At 41.7% G+C, this 15,755-nt stretch overlaps 1 protein-coding gene across 5 annotated transcripts in view; it reads left to right on the forward strand.

Annotated features, from left to right (window-relative positions):
- The window catches only part of sema6bb (sema domain, transmembrane domain (TM), and cytoplasmic domain, (semaphorin) 6Bb), a 147,629-nt gene that overhangs the window by 11,649 nt on the left and 120,225 nt on the right, over positions 1–15,755 (forward strand). The window lies entirely within an intron of this gene.

A 15,755-nucleotide genomic window follows, 5' to 3' on the forward strand; every position in this document is an offset into this window, starting at 1 on the left:
CAGAGTGAATCCTTTGGTGCTCACTATACTGAGGGGAGTTCCACTGCACTGTCAGCAAAAGGTGGTCAATGTCTGTCAGAGAGAAAGAGAGAGAGAGAGAGAGAGAGAGACACGTGTCCTGTTTGGACGGCGTGTGCATGTGTCACAAGTGGGATCCAGTAATCATTTGAATGGATTCTTATGTGTTTATGGACACAAACGGTCACCCTGCAGCCTTCAGCCACGGACCAAATGTTACAACTGATGTGGCGTAAAGACAGGTGTTCAGATGCAATGCTCCAGTTAGTGAAACAAAGATCCTTTACAAACCTCATGGCAACAGATTCATGTTCTTGTAAATGTTGTAAAGAGCTTCCCTTGAGTGCCTTTATTGATTGAATTCTGCCCGCACTAGCTCCTTTTAGTCCACTTTAAAGCTCATCGTCAGCTTCCCTAAACATATTAGCGCTCGCCCGATCCAAAATACACATTTCTTGTATCCACACTATATACAGTTTTGGTTGTCTTTGCATTTTTTGATTTGTGGAAAAAAAGGCGTTAAATTCCAGTGCTGAAATGGTATCCATTTTTATTGTGGATAATCCCTTGGCCTCACTGTCAGCATTTCCTGCAGTAGAAGTTACCCAGATACGTTGTATAGACAACTGTATAGGAAATATATTTGTGTTTCTTGCAGCTCCTCCAAAAGGTGCATGCCGGAACATAATGGGGTCCTCTCCAAACTCTTGTCACAAAATTGGGAGCATAAAATTGTCCGAAATGTCAATTTAATGATTGAATACTTTTGCCTATTTGTGATTGACAAGGCTGAGCTGCAGAATCTATATGGTTATGTTAAACCTGCCACCACAGCTTCCTTCTTTTCCATTTTTTCCTCGTCCACCGTCACACGGTCCGTCATTACCTCTCTTTTCCTGTTTCCCTCCTCTCCTCACCCGCCCCTTCCTCTCGCCCCTGGGCCTTGATGTCAAGGCCTCCCATGCAGTGTGGTCCCTGTCTGCTGGCTGTCAGGGTGGGTGGGTTGGGGGACACTTGCCCACTGGGACTCTGAATGGGGCAAATTGACCATAACAATGTTCCCACTTAGCATGTGGAGCTGGGAGTAGTCAGAGGAGGTGAAAAGGAGGGACATGATGATTGAGGGGTTGGACAGCCGCATTGGGTGGGGGCTATTTGGAATGGAATGTGTCAAAGTCATAAAAATGACATTATTATCTTTGTAAAGGCCCCCCTCCCCCGGTGTACTTAATGTTGTGGCCCGTGAGTGCACATCGTAGCCTGCATGCGGTTTCTCTCACACATGGTTTTGTTTGTTGTTATTTGCCCAAGGCTATACCGATGGAGTTGCCATAGTAGCAGGATAAACACTTTTGCCTGTGACCCTTAAAGTCTTTCACACACACACACACACACACACACACAAAACACACCTCATTCCCGGGGTCCAGATGCCTTACAGGGCGCTTTGTCAAGTCTGGCAGCTTCATCTGCGCCAAGGTGTTGCACATCGGGTCAAAGTTTATCCAGCCCTCTGGGCAATTAAATTGTAGTAAGAGTCAAAACCCAGTGGGACCATTTGTGCCACTCATGCTTTTCCACTTTAGAGTACTAGCCTGGATTGGTGCGGTTAGTTTTCCCTTCAAAATAGTACTAACTAACCAATCAGTCAGAATTAGACTCTAGGCTAACAAATGACAAACACAAAGTGGAGTCTGTGGCGTGTAATACTGCAGTGTACAAAGCTAAAGCACAATGGGATAGTCCAAGTTTAGCATGTGTGTTTAATTATTGTCATTTGTAGCTTAAGTTAAAATGACGCGCCGATGATGACTCAAGCCAGCTGTTATTGCCTAAATAGCTGCCAACACGAGTGAGTCCTGACATAGTCTATGGTGGAGGTCTGCAACCCACTGCTCTGGAGCCACATACGGCCTTTTTATCCTTTTGCTCTGACTCCAGATGTTTTATGCTTTTGTGTCATCACAAATCCGTCTCCTCTGACGCTGTCATGAAAGTTTTGTATGTCGAAGTGCTAGGGAAGTGTTTTTCTGTTGAGTCAACTGTGCAAAACTGTGATGCTATTTTGCTTATTAACTTTCTTTGTCGCCAATGGAAAGTGGTACTGGAACTGGAAGTAACACTTATTGCAAATGTTGATCCAAAATAAGCGAAAAAGGCTTAAGAAACATGACTAATTGCCAGGTTGCAACAGGTGTGACTCGTCATTCTGCCAGGAAGACAAAAAAAGCAAAATTCACAATACACTTGAGCAAACTGTACATACTGCATTACCTTCAATGTAGTGGTCAAGTGGGTTTTGGGACTATAAGTGGGTTCTAATTAGGAGGAAACAGGACTTGGTTGGCTGTTTTGCTGTTAAAGGTTGCCTACATCTGGTCTGAGGACTGCATAAGTGTTGGGGTTCATTGAGGTGAAGTGTTAATTCCAACATGTATTGGGCATCCTGCAGAAGACGAGCAGGATCCCGTTGCATGGAAACCTGGGCCACATGTAGTTTCCAACATAATGACAAACTCAAACACAGATTCAAATATTTAAACGTTGTATGCAAGACACCCAAAAGTTGTGAAGTGGATGATTTCATACACAGTCAAAAAGCGGAGGATACAGAATTTAGTTGCATTGCTTGGTAAAAAACACAGGGCTTCATTAACAAGCGTCCATAAATCCCAAAGACTTGGGAAGCACTTTCACGTAGCAATACTGCGGTTATGATATTATTCCCCCCCCTCGACATGCTATAAATAGCAACACTTATCATCTCATTTTGTGCATCCTTTATTTCCCACGCTATGCTGCCATGATGCCGAAATGACTAATAGCGCGCTGTTAACTACGTAGGGAGGCGGTGACGTTCATCCCGAATCACCCCCCCCCATCCATGAGCACAGCGGGATTGTGAAAAGACCACCTCCATCTCTCCTCATCAGACTAGTGCTGTTGTTTTATAGCTGATTCATCTCTCAGGAGGATGGGGGGAACATAGTGCTCCTACCTGGACTTTTATAGTTACAGCCAAGCTGTTAAAATGAAATGAGAAGGTTCTTGTTGACAGGATTGTGTCCTAGCTGTGTGTGTGTGTGTGTGTGTGTGTATGTATGTCCCATCAGGCTGCAAGTTGGGATGAATTCACACTTGGCGAATAGTGTCCCATTTAAAGTTTGGACGTCTGACACTGACATACAGGATGTAAAATTGAACCTCAGTCAAGGATAGATGGATGGGACTCTACCATCTACTGTTTGAACATGGCTCAAACATTATAATAGAAAGACTCCAAATATTTCAAAACTCATGGCATGCTCACTCACTCGCGAGTACGGGTGATTGATTTGCTCTTCTCGTAAGCAATTCATCCCAGCTGCTACATTGGACAATAGAAATAATCAGAGCAACTTGAAATAAGACTGGAAATAATCCCCAAATTAGGGAAATTGCAGCAATACAGTAGAATAGGTCGCATGGTGTAATAGTGGTTAGCACATAGGCCACACAGCCAGGAGATCGGGTTTGATTCTCTGCTTGGCAAGTCTGTGTGGAGTTTGCATGTTCTCCCCGTTTGTGCATCGGTTTTCTCCGGATACTCTGGTTTCCTCCCACATTCCAAAAACATGCTAGGTTAATTGGTGACTCCAAATTGTCCATAGGTATGAATGTGAGTGTGAATGGTTGTTTGTCTATATGTGCCCTGTGATTGGCTGGCGACCAGTCCAGGGTGTACCCCGCCTTTTGCCCGAAGTCAGCTGGGATATGCTCCGGCATACCCCCCAGTGAGGATAAGTGGCATAGAAAATGGATGGATGGATGGACGGACAGTATAATAGAAGTGAGGGTCTATGGTGAACACTCGGCTGCGAACATCTTAATGCGTTCCCTGACCTGGGAGGGAGTTAGTCCAGTTTAATTCATTCATTCATTTTCTACCGCTAAGGGTCGCAGGCGTGCTGGATCCTATCATAGTTGTCTTCGGGTGAGAGGAGGGGTACACCCTAGACTGGTGACCAGCCAATCACAAGCAACCATTCACACTCACATTCATACCTATGGATGATTTGGAGTCACCAATTAACCTAGCATGTTTTTGGAATGTGGGAGGAAACCGGAGTCTGCGGAGAAAACCCACGCACACACGGAGAGAACATGCAAACTCCACACAGCGATGGCCGAGGGTGGGTGGCCTGCGCGCTAACCACTCGGCCGCTGTGCAGTCTGAGTTAGTCAAGTTGAAAAACCAAAAGGTTACTGCATGTGAACACTTTAACCTGCCGACTTACTTTACATAGGCATTGTGAGGGCAGAAGGTGTGATCATGTGGTGAAGCATCCTAGATGAAGCATCCTAGATGAAGCCCAGCTATAATGTCATTGGAGAAAAAGCCTTGAGAGGATGCCATTGCAAAGTAGGTCCTTGAATGGCCGGTCTAAGTGAATGCCTCACAAGCACCAATTAATGTGCAGCCTCACTTTGGGTCTCTCTGCCGGGCTGAATCAAAGAAGTGCTGTGCACGGCAGCTTCTTATCTCAGCCATAAAGCCGCCAGTGAGATGAAAGCGTGCACGATTGAGCTTTAAGGTTGAATGTCAGGGGTCAAGAGAACAAAAGGGAAGGCGGGTCGCGCTCCGTTGATTAGCAGGGAGATGATGAAGAAGGGAAGGTCAAGTGTGATGCAATGGGAGGAGAGGAGATGAAAGAAGGCAGTGAAGGACAGGGCAAGAGTAGACAGATTGTGTCGCTGTTTAGGTAGACTGTTTCGGAGCCTATCTGCAGTGGTGCCAGAGCCAAGATGCGTCCCTTCTCAAGTCGAAGGGTTCCAAAACCATCCATGCAAGTTTCTGCCACTGGAGACTGTATTGTATGTAAGACTGGCACTTCTATTGTGTTTCAAGCAATTGTCGCTCTCCATCCAATACAATGGTACTGTTTCTAAACCCCATCGTTGGATTGACCTGAAATTCCTTAGACCTCTCCTACAAAACATCCACTGGAAACCACATCACTGCAGAATTTGGTACACATCTTTTGGGGACTGATGAGCATAAGTGTGTGTTTTTTTTTTTTAAACAAGATTGGTTGAAAAACATGGTCACCATCAAGAAAAACATATTTTATCGGACCCAACATGACTTGGCAACCAATTTGACCATTCGCCAAAAAATATCTATATCTACTAATATCTGTACTCCAGGAAAGGAATACAAGAGCTGCCTCTGCTATGATTTTGCTGGATTTCTTTAGCATTTTGGCTCTCTGTAGTTTCTGGGAATTTAAATTCCTAGTTTAAAAACAAAAGTTTAGTTTCCATTACAACTGATAATACTTGATACAATAAATGCTGATGGAAGACATGGAGGATTGTGATGATGATATACGTAGGTCAGGGGTCTCAAACTCAATTTACCTGGGGGCCACTGGAGCTAGGGTCTGGGCAAGGCTGGGCCGCATCAGGTTTTCAAAAAAAACCAAAAAACACAAAATTAACAAAATTAAAATGAACAAAGCATTATTAGAGCCCTGTAGACATGACAAAACATGACTATAGTCACATTTATACTTTTTTTATTTACAACATATTGCGCAACTGCAGGGTCTTGAGACACATGCTAACTCGCAAACTAGAGAGCTAGCGACCTAAACGGTAGCCTTCAAGTTATTTCCTTTAAACTTAAATAGCCAAAAACTTACCACTTCCACACAGATAGGAGGATAACTATTAACAGTTCTTTAACCTTTAACATGAACATTAATCAAACGTAATATTTTTTTCTGGGTACATGATACCATACAGCATCCATATCAAACTTACGCGGGCCGCACTAACATTAAACTTTCATATCAAGGCGGGGGCCTCAAACTAGTGTCCTGCGGGCCACAACTGGCCCGCGGGCCGCGTGTTTGAGACCCCTGATGTAGGGAATTATACATTGAATGGAATCTTCTTAGAAAGTTTGTTCCTGCACTCCCTTATGTCCAAATCAGAACTAATCGCCATAACTTTCACACAAAATGAGCAGCAGCAAAAGCTGTCACAAACCAGTAAGCCACTGCGAAAAAGGATAATTGATATCCTCCACACAGTGCCACTGCTTCCAAAGCCTTGTGTGCTCGTTACACAAAGAGGCGCTGATTGACACGTCCTCGGCGACGGCTTTTCTCCGCTCCTGCTGCATTCAGAGTAGCCCATCGCTAGCATCCTCACGGTAGAGAGTGCTTCATTTGTATTTGCATGTAAATGTTTTTCACCTCACGACGTGACTGGTGGGGCAATCAGAATGGTGGTAAGTCTGTGTCACTTACACCCAGGCTTCACTCGCTGTTTGTGACATTCAAAAAGCAAGCCCAGGCTTCACCTCTTTCACTTTGTCAAACGTTCGTTGCTAGGAGAGAGAAATGATAACGGGGTTCCCACGGGTGATGGAAATGTTTTAGGTAACAGGTGCCATTAAAGCAGGGCACCGACTCAGGGTAGACACTTTTGTCAACCAAAAATACAAAATCATTATCTGACAACCACCATGAGTTGTGACTATACCCAGCGATATCATTCTTGCAGTACGTTTAAGTTAGTGACCTCTCGGCAGCTGTCTATGCCCGTGACATACAACAACTTGAATAAAGGCTGAGCAGAACTTAACCACTATAGTATAAAGTACCGTATGCATATATGTATATGTGATTCAACTGTTCTACTACTAATAAAGAGACTATTGTTAAACAAAGAGTTTTAGACGTGGGTGCGTCTTTGTCTGTCTCCGTCTCTTCATTGACATATTCATTTGGAGCTCTTAATACTGTACGTACAAGTATACATCATCATTTATCTTTCTTACCATAAAATACAGTAAAAATGAGTAATAACAGACATAATGGTTGGTGATTAATCATGATTAATTTGTTAAAAACTGTGATTAATCTGATCAAAATGTTTGACAGCTGTAATATGTATATACAGTACAGCATGCATGTACAGTATATGTGTATGTAGGTATGTATGTGTACATATATATGCGTGTATGTGTGTGTATGTATATATATTAAAAAATACATATGATTTTGAATGAATAAAAATAATCTAAATGTGATATGTATAAAAATAATGTAAAATAAAAACTTCTTCAGGCTTGTAACGTTTTTTATAGTTTGCAGGCTACTTCCTGGTCAATGGAGAATGATGTACAATTCTAATCTGATGGACAGGACTATACCATTTGCATTCTAGGTTGGGGGTTGCATCATGACTCAAGCAACTTTCCCAATGTTCCATGGAAATTACTAATGTAGTTGATTGTAGTTTTTGAGTTAAACTAAAAAAGTGAATTGTGGTACTTTGGCAACAAGTAGCAACGTAGCTATGCCTGCTATGCTGGATCCTCTCCACCTTCATTACCCTGACCAGGACTCTTTCCTCCATCACGCCACGCTTTCCATAGCTTTTTTCATCCTATGTAGCAAAACAACGTAGCTCACAAACGACCTCCCACGTGGTGATGATGAGTTGGTGTGCACGTCTGACTGTGTGATGGAGGACGTGATGTTCGCGCTTGACTCGTGTTGCACATCCCAGAGTTTGGCACCGTGTCAGGCATCTGTCAGCCTCCTGTCATCCAGCGATTCAACGGCTGCCGTAAATCTCACAGCAGGGACGTTGAACGAATTCACAAAGAAAGATAGAAAGGAAGTGGTGGCTGAAACACAGAAGTAAACAACAGTGAAATAATTAGTTGAGCTCTCTGGAGTCTTTGTCTGAGCTTGGGAAGAGAGTGGGGAGTTAACTGTGAGCGCTATCCAAATAACTCTTGGTAACATTTTCCAGTTTATGCTGTTTGATGTGACAATGTTCCAAACTTCCCTCTCATCCACCTCTTTGACATTGCAGTATAGCATAATACAGTATAGTATAATATCACCATCTTAAGGCTGGACACACTGTTTATTCATTGAACAACCACACACAAATAGTGTTTTGATGACAAAACCTAATGAGTATGACAACAACAGAAATTGTTCGACACTTGAAAAAGTACAAACGTGATATCCACTTTCTTGTGGGACAAAAACAAGCTCCAAACTAACCACATTGCTTGTTTTAAAAACAGTCGAGATGAGCCCAGAAGCTAGGCAGATAACTCAAGCTCTTGAGCTCGTGAGTTGCCGCCACTGACAGCTAGGCAAAACATGTAAACAGAGATGCATGATAAGTCCAACAGCAATACATTTGAGCTAGAGCTTGAGCTTGAGCTAGCTTTGATTTTCCGCTGTATTTTATATATTTGTATCTTGTGTATTTACCTTATTTACCCTAAATTTAACATGTTTTGTGTCATTTGTGTGGCATTGGTCATTGTTGTGTCCCACTGTGTTCGGCAGTCAGTGAACACACCGCAGTAGTGTGCTGTTACATCAATTGCAACTTATTGTTTATGACTTCTCCAACGCTGTATCCGTAGATGTACCTTTCCTGGCCTTCCTTGCACATAATCCTTGTTTCCCCAAGTTAATACTGTGCATGAATGCATAAAGGGGACGTTTTAATTCCATTTTTAGAGCTGTTATATTGTACACATTTTGTTCAGTCATTTATGCATTCAGGCTAACTATATACATATGTATTTATCCCAGTCCTGATTGGGGGGGGGTAAAGTCCAAATCCGATCAAGTCTGAAACCACATGATCGAGCCCGATTTCCGATTACATGATCGTATCACGGCAACAACAGAACCAATGTTGTAATAGCGATTAGGAGCAACCTGGCGACCATTAAGTGGTGTATCCTAAAACATTTCTCATTTTTATTTTTAAGGTGCATGAACGTTTTGTTTTATTACTGGTTTCAGCACATACTGATACTCTACTTTACCACAACCTGTCAACGCTGCACTTCTCCAGTATTCTCTTCAGCTGCTGACTTGTTACATGCTGCTGCTGCTGTAACCTTTTTCAACAATTACCCACCTGTCGCTTTTAACTAACCTTGCTCCTTTTGTACGTTTTCCTTTTCAAAATTGGACCACCGCGGAAGTCTAACAACCAACCCTGCGGGCCAGCTGGTTGTGGCATGACACGTGTCATCTTTTATGATTAAAAAAAAAAGAAATCATTCGTCTCACTTTTTCTAGCGGCTTTCAATTCAGCAGAAGCAATAAATGATGTATGAAAACCTTGTTTTGTTTACATGCTTTCATAACAACAACTTCCATTATCACAGAAACTTGAAGCTACTAAATAAGCATCACTTCTGCCTCCCGGCTTCCCTGCATGTTTCTAGAAAGTCATGGATTTTCTCTATTTTTTTTCACGTTATTGAGGACTGGTGAGTGAATGCTCCTTTTAATTGTGCCATACCTAGAGGGGAGGGCAAACTGAGTGGTTATTTACCAAAACGACATTAAAAATGCCTTTTATTCTTCAGTGTTAATAATGCATCAGTTTTCTCTGGTGCACTTCCAATATGATCCAAAAAAATATTGACAACAAGCTGCTGTCATGAAGGTTTACCTCAACAGTTTAGTTTTTTTCACAGCTAGATGTGGCGTTTCTATTCCCTAGTCCTTCATTCTTTCGACTGTACCTCATCACCTGGCATCAACAGTCATCTGTGCCATTAACAGCCTCAACAAAGTGGCTTTGAAGCTCTCAGCGGGGCTTCGGCTGTAATATAGGACGTACTGTGATGGAGGCTCGCTCTCTCCTTCATTGTACGCCCATGAACTGGTTTTTACTGCCGCTCAGAAAATATATATGTGCATGTACATTTGACTCTACATCAAATTTAATCATGACTGTATTGTGAGGGTCACAAAGGCTAACAAAAGGTCTTTTTAAGATATCATGCTGGTAACATGCTCAATATTGCTAAATTAATAACTAAATGTGATTCTGTTCCTCTGGTATACATACATACATAATTATGTTTTTTTGCTCATTTTATTTACATTTCCCCTTTCGCTAACAATATGGGCATGTATACGTGGCACATGTCTTCCATGTTTTTCGTACATTGCATGAATCCAACTGCGTTCCTAATGTATTTTTATCACAAAACGTCTCTGACAGCATCATGTTAGCGTGGGAACCAGAACTGGAAGTTGTTGTCGCCCATCTATGATGTCACCAGCTGTTGACTGTATAGTTCTTTGCTAACTAACACAGTTATGCCACACATTTTTTACATTGCCTAAATGATATTAACCCTAAATATTGTTATTTAATACAACTATTTATGTAAAATAATTATATAATAACTTGAAAATTTTCTTTGCCTTCTTTTTGTCGCCCCCCCCCCATCAAATGTTAAAATAAGCATCTTTCTAACAGTTAAACTCCAGCAAGTCAAAGGTGGATATATTGTAAGTTAATATTATTGTTTCCCTCTGCCTTGACTGACATTTAATCTAAAAGCCAGTAAAAAAGTGATGGGGTCTATACTTTGTAACAAGCGCTGAAATTGCTAAATGGAGCTGCCTTTTATTTATATATAAAATAACCCCTCTTGTTAGGGGAAAAAAAGCTAGTATGTTTCCCAGTCTTTGCAGCACAAACACATCTACAATGAAACCTTATCTGGATCCTCCTTATCTGTCCTCCTTATTTACATTTGTCATCCACTAATTCCCAACAAAGAGGGAAGCTAATTATGCTCTGCATATTCTTTAACTGCTTGTGTTTTAGGGATCGTCCGCTCAGCATTTCTTATTGTCAAGTGCGTTCCCCTGCAAAGATAAGGAATAATTAGCAGGATGGTAGTTGACTTGCTTCGCAGGCTGAAAATGAGCATAGAGACATTTTCTGTGTGTTCTACATCGATATCTTTGTCTGGAAGGTAGAGCGTTTGCATCTGATAATCTGTTTTTTCTGCTCCTGAAATTAGTTTAACTCTCCTGAGGCCAACACACTGAGGCAAAATAACAAACATTTAAGAGTGAAATTGAGGGCATAGACGACACAAAACTGTTAAAAGTAGTACAAGAGTTGTATCAAACAATCTGTCTTTACAAAGTTAATAATGCTTATTTTCGATTTGCCAGTTAGAAATGTGTTGTTGCATGGCTCCACCAACACAAATCATGCAAGGCAGAGACTCTATTCTCTACTACTCTCTACTATGCTCTACATTCTACGGCATCTTGGAGTTTGCATGTTCTCCCTGTGCGTGTGTGGGTTTTCTCCGGGTACTCCGGTTTCCTCCCACATTCCAAAAACATGCTAGGTTAATTGGCCACTCCAAATTGTTCGTTGGTATGAATGTGAGTGTGAATGGTTGTTTGTCTATATGAGCCCTGTGATTGGCTGGCGACCAGTCTAGGGTGTGCCCCGCCTCTTGCCCAAAGACAACTGGGATAGGCTCCAGCATGCCTGCAACCCTCACGACGATAAGCGGTATAGAAAATAGACTATTACTAAATGTGACAACTAATACGACTATGGCGACATGGCGTCTGTTATTTGAGGAAATCACATCTCCATCCATCCATCCATTTTCTACACCACTGGACTGGTGGCCAGCCAATCACAGGGCACATATAGACAAACAACCATTCACACTCACATTCACACCTATGGACAATTTGGAGTCACCAATTAACCATCAAGTGAACATGTTGGTGGACCAAGGAAGAATGTCTTACATTTTGGTGTTGCAGATGAAGAAATGTGCTGTTGCAGTCCACATGCATTGGGGCAGAGTGAGGCAGTAATCCACCAGTTCCAGCAGATGGCACTGCAGTGGAAAAATGTTACAGTGTAATTGTCATTACCGCCACCAACCATTACTGCCAAGTAAACATTCTGATATACTATTGTATGTGTGCCTAATGTAGTGTCCTGTAAGTGAATATTGATTCATCGGGAGGTCAGACTGTGTACCTCATTATCTACAGCTGTCGTAAGCTGAGTCAAGGACAGACAAGCCGTTAACAGAGCGGCGCTAACGATCGATGTTTCCTCCGAGGAGCTGATATTAATTTAGACTTCAGGCTTAGAAGTGATGTAGTGAAACTGCAGAACACGCTCAGTATTTTGGTGAACTAGTTCTTCGCCGTCTAGCTGCCAGGGGACACACACACACACACACACAGGGGAGTTATAGAAATAGCTTGGCTTTGTGTACATAAACACGACGCCGACCTCGTTGAAAGCTATCTACTGTGTCTTTTGAGTCCTTTCTCATCCTCCCGAGACAGCTGGCATCATCAACGTGATTATCAGGAGAGCATTATTGATTTTGTCACAGGCGAAATATTGCTGTCTGTGTATGTGACAGGACATTTTGTTATTGTTGTCAGGCGTCTCTTTAGCTTTGCTCTAGAAAAAAAAAGCTCTCGGCACAGCAATGCTCATTTTTATTTTATTATTATTTTTTTTAAAGGCTCAGCGAGTTTCTCCTCCAAGGCTCAACCCCAAGGAGCCCGGAATAATTCCCCTGCATCACATTACCGTTCTCATTAATGCATCTGATTATGCTTTTGGCAGCAGCAGCAGTAGGCCCGCAGTCGTCAGCCAAGAAGCGGCCATAGTGTTTACTGGCACACTGGTGCGAAGAATCACAGTGCCCACTCGCGTTGAGTCATTTGTGTCTCAGATCATCCTGTCGCAACTGAACGCTGGTCAAAATGGTAGTGCAGCTGCCTGCAGTCTATTTGATACGGTTAGCTGACTTTTGCCATAACAAACGTGAAAATCCCTGAATGTTGGAAGTCAAACGATATGAGGGTTCACTCACAAGATAGCATGTAAAAGATTTCCTTAGTAGGATTGGCTGGGCTCTTCCTGGAGAGATCTGGTCACGATGCCTCCCGGATGACTTCTGTGGAGGTTTTTGTGGCACTCAACTGGTCTGGGAATGTCCCGGCACGAGTTGGACAAAGTAGCCGATGAGTGGAAAGTCTGGGTTTCCCTGACCCTGGATAAACCCTGAAGATGATGGATGGATGGATAGATGGCTCGTCTTAGAGCCGGGTGATATATCGATATTATTAATATTAGATTAGATTAGATTCAACTTTATTGTTATTGTTCATGTCACTGGTACAGGGCAACAAAATGCAGTTAGCATCCAACCAGAAGTGCAATTTTATAAGTACCTTAGTAGTAAGTAAATGTAGAAAAATGGACAGATCTATGTACAAACTATAACAGGCTATGACTATAATACAGTGAGGATATGTACAGGGATATAAATGACTATAATATGGCTATTGCAGATTATACAGATTATAGACAGTATGCACAGTATGGATGTGACAATATATAATAACAGTAATATGTACAGTATTGCAATGAAGTGACTAGAGTATGGCTATTGCAGATTATATAAATTATAAACAGTATGATCTATGAATGCAACAAGATGTAACAGTAATATATTTCTAAACCGACCTGTTCGGCAGCACTTGGGCCGAGACTTCCTGTCTCTGGACTTTAAAACAAAAGCATAGAGACACCAGAAGCTCCTGCTCCAACAGAAAGATCACTGCTAGCTTTTCCTAATGAAAGGATAATTGCAAAGTTGTTTGTGGTTACTAAAGCGGTGTTCTGTCACATTTCTAATATACTGTATGGTCCTTGCTACAATGGTGGGCATAAACATTTTTAAAAAGCTGCTGGAAACAATTGACTCTCAGTCGCAACTGTTTTGCACAAGAAGCATGACCACAAATGTACAAGACAGTCAGACAGTTGCTAAGAGAATGGACTGTTTTTTTTTTTTTAGCAACTATATTTTTTTTAGTGTGCAGGTAGTATGCAGGTTTAAAATTTCCACGCCTCATGTTGTGTTGGTTTCAATAAAACAACTTGGCACACATATTTGGCTTTGGCTTGAATAATATATTGATGTTCAGCCTAAAAATATTGGGATATGAATTTTGGTCCTTATTGCCAAGTCTGAGATGGTCTCCTCGAGTTGCTGGGTGGGTGGTCTCCAAAAGCAAACACCACCGATTTAAAAACAATGCCATTAACAGCTGTGGCTGTAGAAAACATGAGCTTCCAGCAGCATTATCTACCTCTACATGCGCTTTAAAATATTGTTAGTGCAACTCCACTGTTTATGATTTAGATTTGTTATCTTAAAAAAGCAGCACCCACTCAATCTTGTAATCAGAGACCCATCCATCCATTTTCTGTACCGCTTATCCTCACAAGGGTCGTGGGCATGCTGGAGCCTATCCCAGCTGTCTTCCAGCGAGAGGCGGGGTACACCCTGGACTGGTCGCCAGCCAATCACAGGGCACATATAGACAAACAACCATTCACACTCACATTCATACCTATGGACAATTTGGAGTCACAATCAGAGACAATCCTACTGTAAATTCTCTGCATTGTAGTCTGAATTTTTTATTTGGTTTTAAAGTACAGTGAAACATGTTGTAATGCATATTATCTCAACAAAGTAAGAGTTTTGAATTGACCTTTAAATCGAGAGAGTAGTAGTAAAGGGGGCTATATTTGGGGTCTTTTATACCTACAAAATGTTCCAAGGTCTGCTAAAAACATAATCCCATTGTGAGCCATTTGTGTGATAATTGCATTCTAGTAGTCAAGGCCCCAGCATCCAGACAATTTGAGGGACCATCACAGTATCCCTACGACACCCATTAAATGTTTCATTACAAGACGGAACGCAACACATACAGCTTGTTATTGTAGGAAGGTGCACCATCACGGTTCGCTCCCCTGCAGTATAACTGACAGATGCCTTTGTGGTTTATTTTTACTTAATCACTTTTGTCCTTTTGTTTTTTTTAATACTCCACACTTCCTATCAGCAAGGGATCTACCCAATATAGGAAAGAGATCCCATCTTAGTTATTCAATTCCACTTCTTTATTTACTCAGTTTTAAGATGGAAGGATAAAGCACTCACCTGAAGCCATAACACAGGATGAGGATTGGATGGCTTAGGATCCGCTTCTCTGTTATGTCTATTGCTGCTGTTGAGCTCTTTTATTTGAAATCACTAGAGAACCTGTTTGACCGACGCTTGTCCGTCTCTCTCCTGCTGTACAGTGGGTTTGAATTTACAATGAAAGTTGATTTTGATTAAAAAAGAAAAGCTATAACGGAAGTGTTTTATCAGTCTTGACCCCCAAGTATAAAAATAAGTTATTAAAATGAAAAATAAGTTATTCAAAAGAAGGCATCATGCATCTGAGTTGTCTTATTTGTGTCTTATCAATATTTTAATGGTCACTGCATATTGCTATACTGTCGTCCTTTGTTTATTGTGGTTAATTGCTTCCAGGCCTGACCAAGATAGGTGATTTTTTTTTTTCAAAGTAGTATTAAATATGAATAAATCCATGCATAGATATTAAATAACACTCCTTTAGTCACCTTTATCCTAGTATTAATATAGTAGACATATAGTAGACACATTAATAAGACATACTGTAACTCACTGTTAGCATTTGGGAAAGTTTCTTGTTGTACTATATCAAGCGTAATGTGAGTCCATAGCAGTAAAAAAAAAAAAAAAGATGGACGTCAGCCTATCAGCCATCCTCACTATGGCGCTTGTCACTTGATTGATATACAGGATAGCCAGACTAACATGAATCTACCATACGTATATACACATACATCCCAACAATACTACTAGCTTTGCTTGTATCACATTGTGCACCGCTTGTGCACCAGGGTGTCCAGGGTGTAACCCGCCTCTCGTCCAAAGATGGATGGTTAGCATGTTGGCCACACAGTCAGGAGATCTGGGTTTGATTCTCCGCTTGGGCATC

The sequence above is a fragment of the Doryrhamphus excisus genome, linkage group LG4, assembly GCF_037039965.1.
Source record: "Doryrhamphus excisus strain RoL-2023G ecotype Guam linkage group LG4, RoL_Dexc_Guam_v1.1, whole genome shotgun sequence".
Taxonomy (NCBI): domain Eukaryota; kingdom Metazoa; phylum Chordata; class Actinopteri; order Syngnathiformes; family Syngnathidae; genus Doryrhamphus; species Doryrhamphus excisus.